Source organism: Hippichthys cyanospilos, chromosome 1, assembly GCF_059441005.1.
Source record: "Hippichthys cyanospilos isolate Australia breed blue-spotted pipefish chromosome 1, RoL_Hcya_1.0, whole genome shotgun sequence".
NCBI lineage: Eukaryota > Metazoa > Chordata > Actinopteri > Syngnathiformes > Syngnathidae > Hippichthys > Hippichthys cyanospilos.
In genome coordinates, this window is record NC_142369.1 from 5,757,903 (window position 1) to 5,779,260 (window position 21,358).

At 40.0% G+C, this 21,358-nt stretch overlaps 1 protein-coding gene and 1 long non-coding RNA gene across 7 annotated transcripts in view; one reads left to right on the forward strand and one right to left on the reverse strand.

Annotated features, from left to right (window-relative positions):
• The first annotated feature begins 5,334 nt into the window (after positions 1 to 5,334).
• The window catches only part of nrxn2b (neurexin 2b), a 444,830-nt gene continuing 428,806 nt past the window's right edge, over positions 5,335 to 21,358 (forward strand). For 4 of the 6 annotated variants that reach the window (XM_088405168.1, XM_088405575.1, XM_088405495.1 and 1 more), the window contains exon 1: positions 5,335 to 5,499. The gene's annotated coding sequence lies outside the window, so the exon portion shown is untranslated. The remainder of the gene's footprint in view (positions 5,500 to 21,358) is intronic. The other 2 variants (XM_088405246.1, XM_088405410.1) reach the window with 1 other exon arrangement.
• Positions 8,038 to 16,473, reverse strand: LOC148428806 (uncharacterized). The gene is made up of 3 exons (XR_015867175.1): positions 16,165 to 16,473; positions 14,767 to 14,873; positions 8,038 to 8,485 (listed from the first exon to the last, which is right to left on the reverse strand). It is a non-coding gene; the product is annotated as an uncharacterized LOC148428806 (long non-coding RNA).

A 21,358-nucleotide genomic window follows, 5' to 3' on the forward strand; every position in this document is an offset into this window, starting at 1 on the left:
CGCGGGTTGTTCTTCACTTTTACTGTCATGTTGTCAAACATTTGCGCTCCCCCGAAGCACTCGCGCATAAAGTTGTTTGGAGAAGGAAAATTAAATGGTAGTGGTTTGGGTGTTAGCTTAATGCTACTGCTAACGCATACTGGGAAATATAAAACCCTTAAAGTCGATAATGTATCAACCAGGCTTATCATAGCTTTTAATTTTTCATTATTGGGAGGTTTTGTTGTTTCCTTGAGCGCAACTATAAAAATGTTACAATGGGATTTTTGTTATTGTTTTTACACAATACTTAAATGACTGTTTGATCTTTCTTCCTTCTTTAATGGACGATTTTTAAACATAAAATGAATACATTCCAAGTTAACCCTGAAAGATAATATATTAAGTTGACCAAGAGGAGCATTTTAATTTTTAGTTTATGAAGGTAATATGCACAAGGTGTTTTTTTTGTTTTGTTTTTTTGTGGGGAAAATTTCTTTTGTTTACACATTACAAATACTTACTAAATGGTAAAAAACAATTCATGCAGATGACACAAAATTAATCATTTGAATCCAGACACTTTATACATTAATCATATTTAATATGATCCCTTGGATAAAAATGAGTAAATTCAAACAACATTTTCTCAATGTATGCTGAAGGAAATTCCTCAAAGTTTATCGTGGTTGCACAAAATTAGATGGACTGAACCCTGATGCATTTTTTTACATATTCTGCGTAAAAAGAGAAAAAAATCTGAATTTAGATGATTTTCTTTTATTCAACCAATTAAAGGAATAAAATTGAGTAAATTCAGTACAATTTTGAACTGCAGTAAAAAAATAATTTCAGTTAATTTATTTCATTGTGTGATTATTCTATATTAAAAAAAGTATCCTAAGTCGGATAATTTTATTTTATGTAATTACTGCCCCTCAAAATATGGAGAATTCATTGCTTTTTTTCCAGTCTACATCATCTAATAATCTAATACAATTTTTCAAAGATCCGTCCATCATCTGCAGCCGCTTATCCTCAGTAGGGTCACTGGCTTGCTCGTGCCTACCTCAGCAGTCCTGAGATAGTACGGGGCAGACAATCAGCCAGCCAATAGCAGGGCATGCCGTGACAAACAAAAATACGCACCCAATCACACCCAAGGACAATTTAGAGAAGCCAGAGTGTCTGGAGAAAACCCTCACAGGCATGGGGAGAGCATGCAAACCGCTTACAGGAAGGCCGGAGCAATCTGGAATTGAACTTTGAACTGTGAGGCGGACGTGCGAAGCACTCTTCCATCTAGCCGCCCAATTTATGATTTAGGCTAGTCTTTAAAAACCTTATTTGGATTCAGATGATTTTTTTTTCCGTGCGACTGATAAAATTGTGTAAATCCGGTACATTTTTTTTAAGTTTACATTGAAAACGAAAACGATTATCTTGCACAAGATAAAAATCAGAGTATAACAATGCTCATATATTCTTTCTCCTCTGCAAAGATCTGAGCCATTGGCTGATACAGGCCCCACCCTACTCTCAGGATCCTCCATAATAATATGTCATCATGATGCCGCGAGTTGGTTCTCGCACGCCGAGTACTCCCGCCATCGCGGTGGGGGTTCAGGGAGTTGGGGAGATAATTGCTTCCCCTCACACCCTGCGATAAGTGTCTCCCAATAGCCAGCTGCTGTGACGATGACGATAACACTCTTTGCTCAAGGCTCTTCTCACAACACTGATGGGACTACCCGGTTGCGTGAGACGCGTTAAAAAAAATTAAAAAAAAAAAAAGCGGCATCATGTGTTTTGCACTCGTCCCATATGAAGGAATGTAAATAAACGGAAGTGAGCAGTAAACGTGCTGATGTTTGCACTACTACACGCAAATGCATGCGTAAAGGGCTCTGTAGGGTAAATATGTTTGCGGATCATCTAATCATGCAGACTCCTTCGGGGGGGGGGGGGATAAAAGCCCCCCCCCCTCCGCTTTCACCTCCCAGTGCTGTTGCACACTTGCTTTGCTGCACAACAGATTCACAAAGCCGATAGCATAAAGCGCCTTTTCTGACACATTATCTCTTCATCTCTTGTTTTTGTTTGACGCCATTCTTTTCTTTTGCCGCCGTTGTTCCTCCTGCCACATGCTATCAGGCGGCGATGCTTCTTCAGCAGCCCGCCCGCCGCGCCGGTGTCATCGTATGTTTTCAAAGCGGCTCGGTCGCGCACCAAAAAAAAAAAAGTCAACAGTATGCCTCGATTCTCCGAGGGGAGGACTAGCAACGGAGCGGTATTGACGAGAGTGAATTTCAGTTGGAAAAAGGAGCGACGCGTGTCTGACGGCGGGCTGTAATTGATGAAGGCCCCTCTAGATGTTCATTGAGCACTGAAGCCTGCATGCTTGCCGCACAATGTAAAGACTCTCCAAAGACTCGCTATTGACCAACGTATCAATAGCGGAGGCGTGTTCAATGGTTCCCGATGGCCTCCGATTGATCTTCCGCTCAAGTGTGAGGCAGCCTTTTATGGAGTTGATTTCCAAAGTGTCTGCAAAGGGTCAAGTCTGGCTATACGCAATGCAATGACCCAGTGGTGAGCAAACTATGGCCCCGGGGTCCATTTGTGTCCCCTTGTTCTTTTTTTATTTTAGTTTTTTAAGCCTATATGATCATTTTCACTCATCTGTATTTTGGTCTATGCCAGTGGTTCTCGATTGGGGGTACTTGAAGAAACTTCAGGAGGTACTCGATGTTTTAAATCAAACAAAAATGCAAAAAAAATTAAAATATAATTGAATTAATACGTTTTGAGAAAATATCAGTCCATAAATCAGATTTTATGTTCAGTAGGTGATTCGATTTCATTTATGTAAATACTCAGCCTCTCCCCCATGCTAGAATGGTTCCACCCAACTTGTCATGTGCCGCCACTCGTTACCTGTCATGTTAATGATTTATTTTTGTGAACACATCTCTATGATTATCCCAAAAGAGGACACTTTAAGCTGAATATTTTTCTGTCGACAAATATATTTTTATAATTATTCCTCTTTGAGAACAGGTCTGACACTTTTTGTTTTTTGGGTGACATTTTTTTTTATTAATAATTGATTTATTTTTAAATGATTTATTTTCGTGAAGAGATCTCTACTTTCATCCCAAAAAAGGATGCTTTATGTTGAGCATTTTTCTGTGGACAAATATTGATTTGTAATTATTTGTTTTTAAACAGGTCTGACACTGTATAATGGTTATTTTTTGTGGTAAAATATGTATTCATATTGAAGTTATTTCTTCTTTTTTTCTTCAATGATCCAAAAGAGAACACTTTAGCTTGATAATTGTTCTTGTGGACCAATACAAATGAAGTTTGTACGGATCTAAAGTTTAATAAATCAGACACTGATGGCATGTTTTAAGACTGTTTTATTATTATTATGATTATCATATTTTTTTAAATTTAAAAACAATTTGCACCAGTTAAGGAGTACTTGGCTGAAAACAGATTTCTCAGTATAATTGTCTTTTCAAAAAAAGAGCAAATTAATTAGAAGCATATTTTCCCCTCCAAATTTTGAAATTGTTTGTGTTGCATTCCTTTATTTTGTAAGTTATATACTATATAGTAAGCTATATAGTAAGTTTTTACTGGCTGAGCGTCATCATTAAACACACAATTTTTTTTGCCAACAAACAAAGAAGCAGATCATGTTACACAAGCTTTTTTTCTGGAATTGCCGGGTAAAATATGCCTTGAGATACCACCGCAAATGTAGTTCCAAAGGAAAATAAAAACAAACATAAGAAATTAACAAATTCTAAGTGTGTTTTATTTATTTTTTTAATCCAAATATGTTTTGTGCCTGGCAGAAAAAAATAGTAGCCCTTTTCTCATTTTAAGATGCGTGAGGTCCAAGATACACAAACTGCGTCATGCAACTACACAAATCTTGTCTTGTTCACTCCAAGGTGAAAGCGGAGTGTTGCGCAAGATCATTTATTTTTATTCCTCACGCGATAACATGAGATTATAATTAACATGGTAAGGGTCATTTTTTTTTTTGGCAAACTGCACTAGACTGACGAGTTAAAATGATTGATTTGCACGGTAATCACAATAACAATCACAATACCGAAAATACGTGCGAAACTAATTCTTTTATTAGCATAAGGTGAAGAGGGGAAAATGACGTGGGCTTACCACGTTTTAATTATGCGCAACAAATCTACACGATCAAATGGATTGTTTTGCAGTGTGAGGTTAGAATTAACATACAATGCATTTGCAAGTGCAAAGTAGTGCTTCTTTCAAACAAATTGATTTTCAGAGCACCGCGCGCATTTACATATTTATATCACACAAACAGCAAAACGTACACAGCAATTTTCTTTCATGCTCATGAACAGCTATTAATAACAGCAGCTATGGACATTTGCAATTTTGGGAGAAATTATGTGCGAAGGCTGAAATAAAAAATGGAAAAAATATTGAATGATATGGAATGGAGGGATTTTTTTTTTTAATGTTTTTGGGAATGACTGCAGATTTTTTTTGGCGAGTTGAAAATTTCCAAGATGAACATTTGTAATTTGTAATAAGAATTATGGGAATATGTTTGTTGAGTGTGACACTGAGAATGAATGGAACTCTTTGGGAGATTTATTTGGAGAAAATTTATATTCTTTTTTTTTTTTTTGGAGGGGGGGTCAGATTTTTTTTTAAATAAAAAATGTTATTGAAATAAATACGGATATTTCAGTGGATTTTTTTTGGTAAGTGGGAATTTTTGTTCAAATTCCGAATCCCGTCAATTAATTAAACTGAACGTGTAATATTGAATGTGCCTTTGGAATAAATCATGAACAACCCATGAGACAAACTTGCTCTCAGTGGGAATAAATGGAACATTTCTGGGTGACTTTTTTTTTTTTTTTTTATCTTTGGGAAAAAAAGTGAATAATTTAAATGCCAATAATACTCGCAAGCCATCGCCTGATATTCTTTGAATGTGTTAAAAGGATGTAAATCGGATAATTTATATGAAAGGATATGGATGTCCCAAAAGCGTGAGGAATTAAAAAAAAAATGTTTTAATCATTAGTACAGTACTTTCTGGGGGTGAAAAAAAGAAGCAGCCTGCAGGGGGCGTGCACGTGCACCGCAATTTAGCAGTCAAGTGGACGTGCACGGGCCACCCCAGAAAGCATCACGGCAGCACGCTAATACAATAAAAGCTTAGAGGAGCCCCGGCAAGCTGCCGAGCTTTTATTGTGAAGCCAACACTTATCATTATCCTCTCTCCACATCCGCTTTTCTCTGCAGGTGGAGCGCTCGGTCCGTCCAGGAGCGTTCACATCTGTCTTGAAGGACAGACGCGGTGCTGCTTGCTGCTGCTGTGGATAAAAGACACACGCGTGACACACATCCACGCTGGGAATTTGTTAGTGTTTTCTTGCTTTTTTTTTTTTCAACACCTTCTCAAAATCTGGACAATAATAACGCGAGGATTGCAGCAGAAACGTAAGTAAGGAGTTTTTTTTCCCTCGCCTTTATTATTTGCTTTATTATTATTTTGAGGATGTTAAATGTTCCCGGGAGATGCAATCATATTAAAAGATATGCACGGCAACATTTGGTTTGGTTGCCATTACGCAAACGATGCGTAATTGGCGACAGTGGCTGATGGATTGATGCATGGGACTCTGACGCTTTCTGCGCCTTTGTTGGTTTATCCACATCGGGATATGTTTAAAAAGCTTCGAGTTTTATTTGAGTGGTGCTCGGTGACGACAAAAAGTGTCTTGTGCGTTTGCCGTTTGCGTGTTGGTCACGCGAATATTCTAACAGGTTATATTCTGTCACATCCGACTGGAATCGAGATCGTCTGCAGTTACGTACAACTTTTACGCCCCCCACCACCACCACCATCCAAAAAAGAAAAAAACACTCCACAAAATCTTTTTTTTAATCACGTCTTTATCACGACTGGGAGAGAAGCGCTTGAGAACCAATGGAATCGTCCCCCCAAAAAATCATTTGACCAGCAGACATTGCTACATACGAGTTAGCTGTTCCTAATAATTTGAACGTATTCAGAACAATTAAGCCTACATTCCGGAGTGGCTCAGATGACGTCTCGTGGTTTTGCATCACCTCTGATTAGTTTTGGAAAAAATAAAGCCTTTGCACAAGCACAGATGTTCTCAAATAGTGGTACCCCTGGGGTACATAAAGGTACTTCATGAGGTATGGGACATTTTAACAGGGATTCTGCAGATGCACATTTTTTAAAATGTTATTTTATTTCTTCTAGTCGCAGCATTAAATGGTAAAATAACCATTCAATTGTGTGACTAGAAGTGTGACTTTCTTTTCAAATAAAGAGCAAAGTAATTGGAACATGAAGCAGTATATTAAGTTGTTATAGTGACAGCTTTGTAAAACGTTTTACGCCTTTATTTTGTTAAGTTTTACGAGTACGCACCTTTGTCGGTAGTTTTGCAATTTTCCAGCAGGTGAAGCAACATGTTTTCATCACTTTGTCTTCATCTTTGCTGTGAAGAAAAGCTTCAAAGAATCAATTGAATCGTTCAAAATAAATATAACTTGCATTGTTTCATACCACCAAGCTGTTCCTAATAATGTGAACACTACATGGAGAACAATTGCACTTGTTTTAGGACGACGTCCCGTGGTCATTTCTAAATTATTTTGCATCACTTCTCATTTGAATAAAAAAAACAACAGAATTATTTGCACAAGTACTGCAGTTCTCCAATTTAAGTGTAATACTTTAAACATGAATTTAGTTTCATAAATGCCAGGACAGAAATAGTACTATTTTCAAACTAAGAGTAAATGAATTGGAACAGGAAAGAACATATTGCTAAATTGTCTTATACGGACTCCTTTGACAACTGTTGCATGTTTTTAGTTTACAAGTTTTCATATGGATGCACATTGCCATTAGTGATACCATTTTCCCATCTGTACTGTCGCAATACAGCGGTGCCTTGAGTTATAAGTGACTTGATTCACAAGCTTTTCTATATACCAGTCATCATTAGAACTACATTTTTCATTTGAGTTAAAAACTGACATGCTGTCAACCTAAATATAAAATGACTTTTGTTTTAACTTAATCGTTAAGATGCTAACAAATCATAGGCCATGCCATAGATAGGCTAACTGTCAAATAGGGCTATGCGAAGGCCCGTCAGGTGATATTTGAACAGGGTTTTTTGGCGATTATTGGCAAATGTACAGTGGACCCCCGCCATGCAAAATTAATCCCTTCCGGAGTTGGAATCGGGCGAAATCGTCGTATGGCAAGCAATAGAAACCTATGCTAATTAGCTAATGTGTGCAAAACCCCATAATTAAATAACATCATAAATAAAAAAAACATGTAAAGGAAAAATGAAATTTTCTTTACTTTTGGAGTGACTTGAGCTAGTTACGGCTATAATCCCTAGCGAAGGTAGCCTAGCCTAGCCTAGCCTTCTTGGTATTTCTTGATTATCTCCAGCTTCGTTTCCATGCTAATCATCATTAACATCGCTAGCAATCTTGGGAGCCATGGCTAGCCAATTCAAGTTTGAATTAAGCACTAAAATGCACAATAAACACGATATTGTAAGCACTCACACGAGATAAAGACTTTAGCATATCGGCATCTTCGTGGCACTGTGAGGCCGACCAATAGCAGGGCAGCATCTTAGTGACGCCGACCAATAGCAGAGCAGCACCTTAGTGACGCCGACCAATAGCAGAGCAGCATCTTAGTGACGCATGTAGTGCCGTATGAGCATGGTGTGACTCGCAGGGTCATACGCACGTACACTGACCGCCAAGTTTGAATTTTGTATTTGACATTGGAAGCCATAAAGCAGGCAAAAATGCCGTAAAGAGCGGACGAAAAAACTTTTATTCCACTCTGTAACATGAAGAAAAAAAAAAAAACCATAAGCCAGGGACGGCGTAACCCGGGTGTCCACTGTAACGCTTTGCAATGCCATGAAAGCAGCAGTCCATTTTCTTTTCAAAATAAGGGCAAATTAATTGGAACATGAAGCTTATTGCTCAGCTCTTAGTTTTCTATGGATGTGCATGCTCATTAATGAAATAAAACCGATTTATCTTCCGGAACCGCGGAACGAAATACGTCGGTAGATTCCAAACTTTATTTTTTTTCTTCCTAATGTTTTGCATTTGTTATACTTGTTTTTTTCACACCTTTGAAAAAACGATTGAGGAGCAAGTTTCCAAACAAATTTCAAGCTGGGCCAGATGGAGGCATCGCCCCTCATCCTTTCATCATCCCGGCGCGCGTCCACGACGGCGGGTGTGAAAATTGGAAGGAACGCAGAAAGGGAATTGGGTAATCTTGCTGTAATCCCTGGCATGGCGGGCCCAGAGACACGCAGCCTGCCTCATTAAGTCCCTCCTCTGCCGTTCCCTGCCTGGCCCTCATCCATCTTCTCCGCTCATCCGTCCGGCGTGCCAGCTAGGAGAGAGGTTAAAGGAGCTTAAGGGAGTCATAAAGGCAGACACTTGCATAAAAGGCCAGGATATACACAATAGGAAAATCACCCCCCCCCCCCCCCCCCCCCATTCGGGCGTTAAAGCGCGCAGTGATGGAAGACGCGCTGGCCCGCTCTTTTCCACCGCTGAAGGACCTCTCACGGGTTCTCCATGATGGCGTTCACGAATTGAGGCTGAGAAGACGGCGAGGAAAGCGAAAGCCGGGATTCGGCGGTGACATATTGATCCGATCAGGTTTCCCTTTCCTTTCCTCCGGGGTTGCCATGGCTGCGGGATCCAGGCGGAGGTCAAGTCTTGGCTTGATGCTTAACAAATGCTGCTTTGGCAAAAGACTGTTGTCCTCGTAGAACGCATTAACAGAGTAGTCAAGTGGATTTGGATCATTTTGCAGTTTTTTGACCATTTTGGGTCATTTTCCTCCACATCATTTTCGGGGTATTTTAGTCAAGGGGTGGCATGCTCGTGGGTGCTGTGATAACCAATTGTTTGTGCCGTGTTGAACTTTGACATGTTGTCACCATCTGGGTGAAATTTCAGCTGCCTAGTGTCTTCTTTTAATGCTTTCCATGATTAGGTGAAATTCTATATAAGTTAAAGTAAAAACCTATTATAAACATAAAAACATAGTAAACAAGAAGATAGCAATGTCATAAATGAAACAAAAAAAACATTATATATATATATATATATATATATATATATATATATATATATATATATATATATATATATATATATATAAACCTGTTACAATAGCCACTCTAAAAAGTGTTTTTTTTTGTTTATTGTCAAAAAATGTTGAAATATTACCTTGGCCTCTAGGATGTATGGCTAACAATAATAACTTTTTATGAAAAAAATACTTAATATTTATCTGAATCATAATTCTTTTAAGCTCCTGATTCATCTTGGCATTGATCTAAATGTTCTTTGAACGTAATGAAGAGGCATTTTTTCCGATTCTTCAGATAGTACTTCCTCGTTACTCTTAATTTCTAATAGTGTGTTAATAAAGTTTGGCTGACTTATATGATTGTTTTCTTGACAATCCCATCAATCCATCTAGTGGATGCATACCGCAACCCCAGCCACTACTGTAGCTTCTATTCTAAGCGCCTTATAATGCAGTGCGTTGTTTTTATGAAAACAGCTTCAAAATTGGCCATTCATTGAAAGCGCACCTCATAATGCGGTGCGCCGTACAGTGCGGAAAATACGGTTGTTCATTTTGGCTTTCTGCCCCTGACGAAATCTACTTGCGTTTTTCTAGCGCCACCTGTTGCTTTGGAATCCGCTTGGCAGCCGGCAAAATCCTTCTGAACGCTACTTTTTCCCAACCGTCGTGGGGCGTCGAGGAAATCTGGCAAAATTCTTGTGTGATGGCGCCGCTTGAGTTCAAAGCGCGCCGCCGCTTTTAATAATGCGTCTTTGGTCTTCCTAATTGAAGAACCGTTGAGGGACTCGCCGGGAGAATCCCGGGTTCCGCATCCCAGAGTATTCCACAAAGATCGGGTCATGAATTAATTCAGCGTGGCTCCCAAGTACATCTGAATGTTTGATGAGTTTTTTTTTCTTTAATTCCCCCTTCAAATATGTAATCCCCCTTTTTTCCATTTCTGAAAAAAAAAATCCGACACTACCGATGAATTAGTGAAGAAGTTCTTTGTAGCCTCCAGCGATGATGATGGGGAATATTTGCTCGAACGTCTTGCGCAACGTTCTTGGATGTACGTTTAAGAACCGAAGTCCGGAGCCCAAACAATTTTGAGCAAATTAATTTTTCTTTCCCGCGCGCGTCGTGAGCTCAGGTCCAACGTTCGGAAGCTGCGATCGGCTCCGGATGATTTCCCGCCGCAAAATGGAGCAGCTTGTGTAACGGCTATATGGGACACGCATAAGAGTTTTACGCTCATAATTGAGGAGTGGGTGTTTATAACTAATCCGTATGTGCTGTGGGATATCACTCATCCACACATTTTGCATAATCATACGCTTTGTTTACATAACACTAGCACGACTTCATAGCCCATCGAATGAACCAAAGTGAACCCGGAAATCGAAAAAGCGTTCATAAAAAAAAGTATCGCTTTCCTCTAATTGCTCGTCGCTACTTCCATCACCTTGACGCTCGGCTTTTATAATTTGTGCAATTTGGGACTTGGAGAAAGTAGAAAAGGGTAATTAAGGAGTGGAATAATGATCTCCATTAGTGGACGTTGGTAATTGGAGGACAGCTATGGACTATGAACGCTGACGACTTGTCATACTCAGTTGTGGTGATATGACCCGTTTTTCACCATTTCAGATTTTTTTTTTCATGAATTTTTTCAGGGCGAGTGGGGGGTTCAAATGGGTTTAATGACAGACTAGCATGCAAGCACTTACTGTGTTCACATAACACATTTCACACACGGGGCAATTCATTGGGTTTCAGACTAAAAAAAAAAAATGGAAGAATTTCAAACAGTTAAGACATCTGTGAAGCAAAGAGAACAAAAAGCGCTTCATAAAATTCATTTTAGAAACTTGCATCGACAACGGAGGAGCCACCATTTTTAAGGCATTTAGCAGCTAAGGAAAGAAAAAGGAACGTTCTAAGCTTACCAAAGAAATGTAAAGTGAAATTGATTTATTTCAGTGATTTTCAAATGTGCAGGCAATTCTCCGGGATAGATGATTTTAACAAGTTTTCTCCAGGTATCAGCAAATTTCATGACAAGCAGTACTTTGTATCTATATGTAAATGTATATGTAACTATGTACCGTATTTTCCGCACTAAAAGGTGCACCCAAAACTCTTAATTTTTTAAAAAGGCTAATGATGCGCCTTATAATCAGGTGCGCCTTAAATATGGATCAAAATTGAGATTGGGATTCGTAGATGGGGAATGAACTGAAAAAGTAAGCTTTACCTGTTTCTTTTGTGTGTTTCCAGTTGAACATGGTTGCTCATATTGACATTGAGTTATTATGCTATTGAGAGTTATTGAGTTCTTACTGTTATTCATTTGAGTATTACTATATTGTGATTGAAAAAGTTTCAAAATATGTCATCAATTGAGGGTGCGCCTTATAATCCGGTGCGCCTTATAGTGCGGAAAATACGGTGTGTGTGTGTATATATATATATATATATATATATATATATATATATATATATATATATATATATATATATATATATATATATATATATATATATATATAGAGAGAGAGAGAGAGAGAGAGATGTATACATACATCTATACAAATATACATACATATATGTATACAAATATATATGTACAGTTACATATACATACATAAACAAATCTACACTCAAATCTACACATAAATCTACATACATATGTATCTATACATATATATATGTGTGTGTGTGAGAGCGAGAGAGAGAGAGTTTTTGGCATGTGAGTTATTGATTTTTTCCCAGATCCCATTTTTTTCCAAACGGATCGCAGACATCAAGCTTCTTCGTCTGCGGCGTCTTTATTGACACTCCGTCCCCGTTTTTCAGGGACAAACGAAGCACATTTGTGCAGAGTCACCACTTCACTTTGGCTCCTGGAACCGAGCAACCGCTACATGGTCCTCCTCCTCCTCCTCCTCGGTGCCAAGCAGCATAAAGCGGTATTATTATCACGTTGAAAAAGTGCAACACAATGCTAATTTTGGAGTCGGCGTGTTTTATTTTGTTAATCAGTGGCCTAAAATCAATGGAGCGATAATGTTACAAGATCACGCTTTTCAATTCATGGCGGGGGAAATGAAATGAGCCCAAATTGCGTTGGGCTCAGAGCCACTCTCCCAATCAATGCTACTAATTGTCGGGCTTTAGCACGTAGCGGCTTTCCAGCCCCGCCATTCCTTTTGATTTCCCCCCTCTCGTTTTAAACGGGAGCGGTCCGAGTTTCTTTTCAACGCCTCTTCCAAGCTGCCGCGACGCAGCGTTTGGCCGGCGGCTTTGGCCGTTGGCGCGTATGGGTGACGCGCACCTCCCATTCTCCCGGTGAGCTCTTGGAATAATTCCGCGATTTGACACGGCGCCGAGTGTACGGCGAGCGTGCGTATGTGTGTGTGTGTGTGTGTGTGTGTGTGTGTCACGCAGATGGTGTCGGCGGCGGATATGCTCGGCCCATTTTGACAGAATGGATCCCTGGGAATGAAGCCGCCATTGACAGCATATGAAATTGCCCTGTCACCCAAATTAACGTTTGACAATTGAGCTGGAACAAAATTAGCAACATGCTGGTGATACCCCAGTCACTTATTTGCGTCTGAAAACGGGCCAGCAAGCATTGCTCCCCTGGACTTTTTTTTTTGTGCGTGTCAAATATCGGCGATTTTTTTATTTATTTTTTTTTAAACTGGTACAACTGCAAAAGTACGGAGACGTGGAACGGGCCATGTGGGATAAAGGTTTTTGACTCGCAAATACGTTTGAACGTATTTGCAAACGTGTGCAAACATATTGGCTGGTAGGTTCCAACGTACTTGTTGGACGGTAAACATTATCATCAATAATATTAACATTATTACTGTTATATTGACTTGGGGGATGCACATTGCCTAAGTTAATGCCCCCTGGCATTGTGGGAAATTTGCTATGTTGTTTTAGCATTTCACGTAAAAGTATGTTTAAATATCCTTGAAAATATGTTCAAATGTATTTGCAAGCACGTTTGAACGTATTTGGCCGTGAAAAATGTTTGCTCCACAGTCCAACACTTCCTTTCAAAGGTAAATATTTGTTCATAGACCTGAACTCAATCTTCAGGACCGCGGACAGCACCGAGATGTGTTTGAGTGCAGCTGTTCTTTTCAGAACCATGGACAGCACCGAAATACATCAGCGTGGAGCTTTTCCTTTCTCTTTTTGCGTGCTCGCCGCAGCCCTTATTTTTTCCCCCGTTGTATTTCTTTATTGACTCTCGTGAAGCCGCCGAGAAGATCTTACAGCCCATGCGGGACAAGTCTACGATGATTATAACTGATTTACAGCACTCAGCCCTCCTTGTGACGAGCCCGCACACACACACACACACACACACACACACACACACGTGCGCACGCTGTCTTCCTCACACTCGTCTACCTTTCCCCAATCCCACCTCACTTTCCTCTCTTTTTCTTTTGATATCAAACGGTAGACGTGAGAGCGGAATAATTTAGGCTGGAAGCAAAAAATGTGCTGACTGGAGCCGTTTGATGTTTTGGTTGCCACTCGAACCACCGGGTCACGGCGTGTGTGTTTGTGTGTATTTCAGAAGGCTCGGAATAAACAGCTTTGACACGCACATCAAAAACTACCGCGCATAGTGCTTAATATGCAAAAGAGGTAGCGTAGTTTCAGCATTATAAGGCGCACCGGATTATAAGGCGCGCCCAAAATTAATGACATTTTAAAACATTTTCCATATATAAGGTGCACCGGATTATAAGGCGCACCCTCAATTAATGACATTTTTTAAACATTTTCCATAAATAAGGAGCACCTTCAATTAATGACATATTTCAAAACGGTTTCCATATATTAGGCGCACCGGATTATAAGGCGCACGCTCAATTAGACATATTTTAAAACATTTTCCATATATTAGGCGCACCCTAACTTAATGACATATTTTAACTTTTTCAATCACAATATAGTAATATTCAAAGTAATAATAACTCAAATAATAACTCAATAGCATAACTCATAGTCATAACTGTCATAACTCATATATATATATATATATATATATATATATATATATATATATATATATATATATGTGTGTATGTAATACACACACACACACACACCATATTTTCCGCACTATAAGGCGCACCGGATTATAAAGCGCACCCTCAATTAATGACATATTTTAAAACTTTTTCAATCACAATATTGTAATACTCAAAGTAATAACAATAATAACTCAAATAATAACTCTAAACTCTCAATAGCATAATAACTCAATGTCAATATGAGCAACCTTGTTCAACTGTAAACAAACAAAAGAAACAGCTAAAGTTCGTTCCCCATCTACGAATCCCAATATCTCAATATTGATCCAAATATAAGGCGCACCTGATTCTAAGCTTTTTAAAAAAATGAAGTCTTTTAGGTGCGCCTTAGTGCGGAAAATACGGTATATTGGGATCCTATGTGGATGGCATCAGTGGAGGTAATCTGCTCTTGCGAGATTGAGTACAATGCATATGCACGCACGGAGCGGCCGGCGCGTGTCCCGGGGGCCCCACCTGTCAGGCAAAGCAGGGTGAAGTCTGTTTGCTGATGCAGCAGCTGAGGTGTCACCTTAGCTGTGCAGATGGTCCTGATAGGCCGCGCCACGGAGCAGAGGCAGCTGCTGCACACACATAAACACAATCACAAAAAAAAAAAAAGACAGTGAGAGAGGTGCTTGAGAGGAAGGTTTTACATAGTAAGCAGACATACACAAAAAACATTTTTTTTTAAATGTCAGCTCTTCACTTTGCGTTGCGTTGGGGCTTCGTTTCCTCAAGCATCTTGCAGATGGTGAATAATTCTTCGAAATAAGTTAAAGTTGAGTGTCAAACTACCTTCTGATTTATTTTATGAATTTATTGTTGAAAAAATGCATCGTTTTTACCATGAACTGTGCATAACTGCTAAATGCTGCTTCACCGTGTTTACTTTAAACCCTGGACTCCACTTATTGTAATTCATTTTCCTTGCAATTCTCCTGCTTGCTAAATGCTAACAAAAAATTAGAAACGCCATTGAAGAGCTCATGAATACCATCTGTTTCATGAGGATATTGAAACACAAATAGTGCAGCAACACAGCTGACAGGCAATAGAGAAAAATGCACAGTCATATATTCTTTATCCTCCGCATAGAACAATTGATAGATGACCAAAATGACAGATTGATGTGATTTCCTTTCATTTTTTAATAAAACATTGATATTAACCTTACCGAGACATTTTTAGCATTGAAAAGTCATACATTCTTGGCAATCCTAGATTTGATAACTAAATAATCTGTCATGAAGATTAATGCCTTTAAAAATGTTAAGAAGCTGAAAATGGCTAACTACGTTAAGAATCCCTTTACGCAATAGATCTTTGAACAAAAATAATGCAACAACACAGGCAGGAACACAATATAACAGCATACATTCATATATCCTTTATCCTCTGCGTAGATTGAATATTAGTGCCACACTGAGGATCTTAAGAGGAGCTGAAACCTTTTTTTTTGGGGGGGGGGGGGTACTATAGCAAATGAATGCCATTTCTTTTAATTCAGATAAGTAAATATAATGCAGTCATGGGACAAATTGAACTCATATGTGAGGTTAAGAGGTAGAAACCGAAAATATGACTTACGAGGTGTGGGGAAAAAAAGAATTCGGTTTGGGGAATATCTCGAGTTCCATTCATGTTTGATTTTACTCTGCTGCCGTTTAGTCGTACCGACTCGAACCAACCCGTCAGAATGAATTGAAGTCGGCAGCAAATATTGCTTCCAGTCAGGCCCAAAAAGAAGAGGTGAATAATATTATCGGAGAGTGAGCAAAAATGATTACAATGAAGAAAAAAAAACTTGTTCCACCTCTTGACTCCAATCGAGGGAGAGAAAGTTGAGCGAAAAGTGTTTTGACATTGACTCACCTTGAGTACTCATCTTTTTTTTTTTTTTTTCTGTCCCCTCACTGCTTAATAACTTTATTGGCCTCCGGGGCACGCTAATGCTACCGTGGATGTTTGTGCACAGGCTGCTAGCTAATAGCATTCACCTCTAGATGTTATTTCCCGGTGCTGGCTGCAGCTCACGTGGCTCGACGTTGCTTGTATGCAAATGAGCAGCCCCCTAATGTATTTTGGGAACGCACGGACGCATCTCGGAATCGATGAATTAATCAACGGCGGCGCCATTGCTCATCTTTTGCGAACTGTTAAACGTCCTTATACTTTTGAGCCGTGAGGTGTTCAAGTGTTGTGGGACGAGGTATGAAACCGCTAGGACACTGCAGCTATCATCCATTCCGATTAGGCCGAGGGGAGAGAGTGAGGTACCAAAAGAGACACGGGGGAGGCGGGGGTGCGGGACACACCTCTGCGAGCAGGGACGGATGACAAAGGCGAGAAGAGAAACCGGGGAGTTAAAATGCTGTGTTTTACTGCAGAGGCTCAAAAGCGGCATTGGTGGGCGGGGCTAGACACGAGACGCTAGCTGCAGGCTCAATGCGCGCTGCTTGATTTTCCTGCAGATTGTTTGACAATAAAACGCAAGTGTGTATTTTCGGAAGGATTGGGGGAAAGCATTGAATATTCCTGGCCCACTGACCACATTAAAGGTCGCTTGTGTTCTGGCAAGAAAAATGGAGGCCGTGTGAGAGTCCCCCCCGGGCCGCTGCCTGTCTGGGTGCTGTAGACAAAATGTCCCCATTCCAAAATGGATTTAATTCTATGCTGGATGATAGGATCATACTGCAGTGAGGAACGCTGTAAAAAATGCCCTTACTAAATTAAAATTAGCATGCTACTTTGAAAATTGCCGCTATTTTTTTTCTAGAATGTCAATTTCTTTTATTTTTTCATCCACAAATTGGCAAAATGGTCCAGATATGCAAAACTTCACCGATTGGCCAGTTGGTTAACGTTGTTTTCAGTTGTCAAAGTGTATAGTGTAACTTTTCGATCATATTCAAATACATGCACATTTATTTATTTTTTTTTTTAAGAAAACAAGCATCTGCTAGCTCCCTGGTTCTCAAACTTTTTTCAATGATGTGAAATATTTTTTTTTACCAGCCAACTACTACATGTTTGATATATTAACTTTGTAACTTCCTTTGTAGTGTCTCTTGAGTTATTTTATTCAGCAAAAGATAAATTGTGTGAAAATCTTTATTTACTGCTTAAAAAAAATGCCACTAATGACAATGTACATCTGTATATAAATATTAACAAAACAGAGTTTTGCTAATCAGTCATGGTAACATGATTTAACAATAAGGTGCTTCATGTTACACTTGATTTGCTTCCAATTTGAAAAGAAAAATGTACATCTCTCTCCTCATTAAAAAGAATTGAGTTCGATTTGCCGAACTTAAATGGCAAGTAGAACCCCTATTTGAGAACTATTGCTCTTAAAACTTTGATGCGATCAGTTTTGGATTCTGCACCGAAAAATCAGAAACAACTGTCAATCCTAGCTTTGCAAAAATCGTTTTCCCCAGTGTTATTTCATGGTTGATCATGTGCACCACGCCCCTTTTTTGAAAAAATTAGTCTCAGGCTGTCCTTGGTTAACTTTCATGAAAAGAAGGGCTTCAACAAACGATTATTTTCTTAACGGATCGATTATTTTGCTGATTCATCAAGTTTTCAAAAACGTTTTTCAAAATGGCATTTAAAAAAATTACACCACAGAAAAAAGACTGACATTTTTTTTTTAATGAGTTCTTATCTGGTCAGGTCTCTAAATCCAAAAATTGGCTACAGTATCGATCATTGCCTAAAATCGAAAGATTGTTTATCCCTTCTGTACCGTATGTTGCAAACAATGATTTCATCGAGGACTAAATAAACCTGAGAAACCTGAAATTAAGCGATCAATCCGAAGTAATTCACAATAATTGTTTTGCCGCCAATTAATTGTTGCATAGAGTCTTCCATAGGTCTACCTTAGAGTTCCAATAGCCTGCAGGATTAATTTTGCCAGTTGCAGCCCTACGAGAGTAATCATGGATCCCGGCCTTTGAGACAACCCTGTTCATGTAAACAAAGGAAGATTATGTTTCCGGACCCGCAGTCTAAGCTGCCTTTTCTGCAGCCTCTGCCCAATGGAATGTGAAGGTTTCGTAATGGAATTAAGCCAGGGTTTACGGCCTGACGTTGAGTTCAAAGGTGACACTGTTTCGCTCTCATCATTTCGGAACCGAGGTCAAGAAAACGCGTGCGTGTTGAAGATGTAACCCCCCCATTCCCACCCCGTCCGCCCGGAGACCAGAACGTCTCCAATCTGCATTATCTCACTTGATTTAAGTCACGTCCCAGGACGGCGGCAATGATTGCCTGCTCATCACGAGCCGTGTAAATCTCCAGAAAGTTGAACAGCTGTCAGACGCATCCATCTAACGGGGCCCTCCGAGCACTTAGGGGGCTGGAAACAAAAGCCGCCGTTTATCCCGGAGCGTGGATGCGTTCCTGCACGGCGGAAGTAGCCCATGTGCATTCGCGTCAGTTAGCTGAAATGCTAACATAATCATGAATGGAGCATTTTCTACCAACGGAGCTTCCCGTTACATTTTGGTGAGAATCCAAGCACTAATGACAACATTGATGAAGAAATCACAATTTAAAAATATGTTTGTTCCGGGTGAATGAAAACACGCTGCACGGCAAGCTGCGCGTTTGGCAGGAGTCGATCCCAGTTGACGCGATCACATGCTTGAATCTCAATCCAGTCTCATTACATCATCTTGTAATTTGCCGCGCTTATGTAGGAACGCGGTACGTTTTGTTCCCTTGGATCCAGAAGACGACGTGGATCTGGATGAAACCGGCCTCTCGGAGCTCTCGTTTAGCGTTCGCCGTAATCCCGAGTGGAAAAAAAAAATGGCACTCGTTCATTTCTATCTCATTTCCTTCCAAAACATTTTCTGCCATTTTCCTTTGCCGCGTTCAGGCTGAGCGCTGCCTCGCTCAAAATACGCTTAAAACACATTCCCCTTCTCGCACAATGGAGACGAGATAAGGTGCTGATTGGCTAATCAGTTTTGGTAGAGCGTGGTTCGTTACGGTGGTTCTGCACAGGCGTGCATAATGAGGATTAAACCAAGAGGTGTGATTGGAACAGTATTTTACAGTCGCACATGATGTGTCCAAGGCACACACGTGCCAAGATCGAGCTACCTTGTTGGAGACATCTTGGCCAAATTGGGAAATTATTTTGGAGCGCGAGATTCGACACCCAAATGAGGCCTGTGGACATCTGGCGTCCTGAGGTCAGAACATCCAAAATGGAAATCTAACCTTGGTTATTTGGGCATATGCTAACGTAATCCCAACAAGCAGAAACCTTCATGTTCCAATTTTGCTATGATGACCTACAGCACCCAAAAATTTGGCGTGATAACATATAGTCAGATCTACGGATGTTGTTGTGAAGACCAAAATAACAGAGACCAAGATATTTTCAAGTCTAGAGTATTGAGACCGAGACAAGACCAGAACTTTTGGAGGTCGAGACCTAGACAACGCCAAGAAATTTGGGAGTCAAGACTAAGACAAGACCAAAACTTTTTGAAGGTTGGGACAGAAACAAGACGAATAATTTTGGAGGTCGATACTGAGACAAGACCAACAATTTTGGATCGAGACTGAGACAAGATCAAGATTTAGGGAGGTTGAGAAAACCGGCTAGAGAATTTGGATGTTAAGACAAAAAATAGTCCCAAACCTTTGAAGGTTGAGACCCAGAAATAGCCAAGACCTTTGGATGCAGATACTGAGACAAGATCAAGATGTTTGGATCCAGAAACCGAGATAAGAGCAAGACTTTTGGACGAAGAGACAGATATAAAACCAAAGCTTTGTTTGGTGTAGACTCAGACGAAACCAAACACACAAAAAGAACACGAATTTTGAATGTTATGACTGAGACAAAGCGAAGACCGAGAACAAGACAAGACCAACATTTTTTTTATAGGTCAAGCCTGAGACAAGACCAACAATTTTGGATATCGAGACAGAGACAAGATCAAGCCATTGGGTGGTTGAGATGGAGACCAGAGCAAGAATTTTATCGTTCAGACCACGTCAAGACCAAGTACTTTTGGAGGTTGGGACCCAGAAAAGGGCAATAATTTTTGATTTAGAGATAGAGACAAGATCAAGCCCTTGGGTGGTTGAGATGGAGAGACTAGAGCAAGAAATATGTTGTTCAGACCGTGTCAAGACCAATACTTTGGAGGTTGGGACCCAGAAAAGACCAACAATTTAGGATATAGAGACAGAGACAAGATCAAGACATTGGGTGGTCAAGATGGAGACCAGAGCAAGAATTTTGTCGTTCAGACCACGTCAAGACCAAGACTTTTGTAGGTTGGGACCCAGAAAAGGGCAAGAATTTTTTATTTAGAGACAGAGACAAGATCAAGCCATTTGCTGGTGGAGATGGAGACCAGAGCAAGAATTTTGTCGTTCAGACCACGTCAAGACCAAAACTTTTTTAAGGTTCTGACCCAGAAAAGGGCAAGAATTTTTGATTTAGAGACAGAGACAAGATAAAGCCATTGGCTGGTCGAGATGGAGACCAGAGCAAGAATTTTGTTGTTCAGACCACGTCAAGACCAAAACTTTTTTAGTTTGTGACCCAGAAAAGGGCAAGAATTTTTGATTTAGAGACAGAAACGCGATACAGTCATTGGCTGGTCGAGATGGAGACCAGAGCAAGAAATATATTGTTCAGACCATGTCAAGACCAAGACCTTCGGAGGTTGGGACCCAGAAAAGGGCAAGAATTATGGATTTCGAGACTGAGACAAGATCAAGATGTTTGAATCCAGATACCTACGACAGACTAAAACGCTCCAGACCTTGGCACCGACTCTATCCTCATAGAGTTCCCAAAAAACTGTACCCTCACTCAAGACTTGCATGAATTGGAAGTTGAAACCAATATTGGAACCCGAAACAGGACATGGAATACTGTAGTCCCGGTCCCAATTTAATAAATGATCACACTTTATGATGTGAGGCCGACTCCCGTCGAGTTCCTATTACGTAACTTTTAACCGTGACCCTTCACTTTAACCTCAACCTACTCATGCCGTTCTCCATGACTAGCATGTTTTGA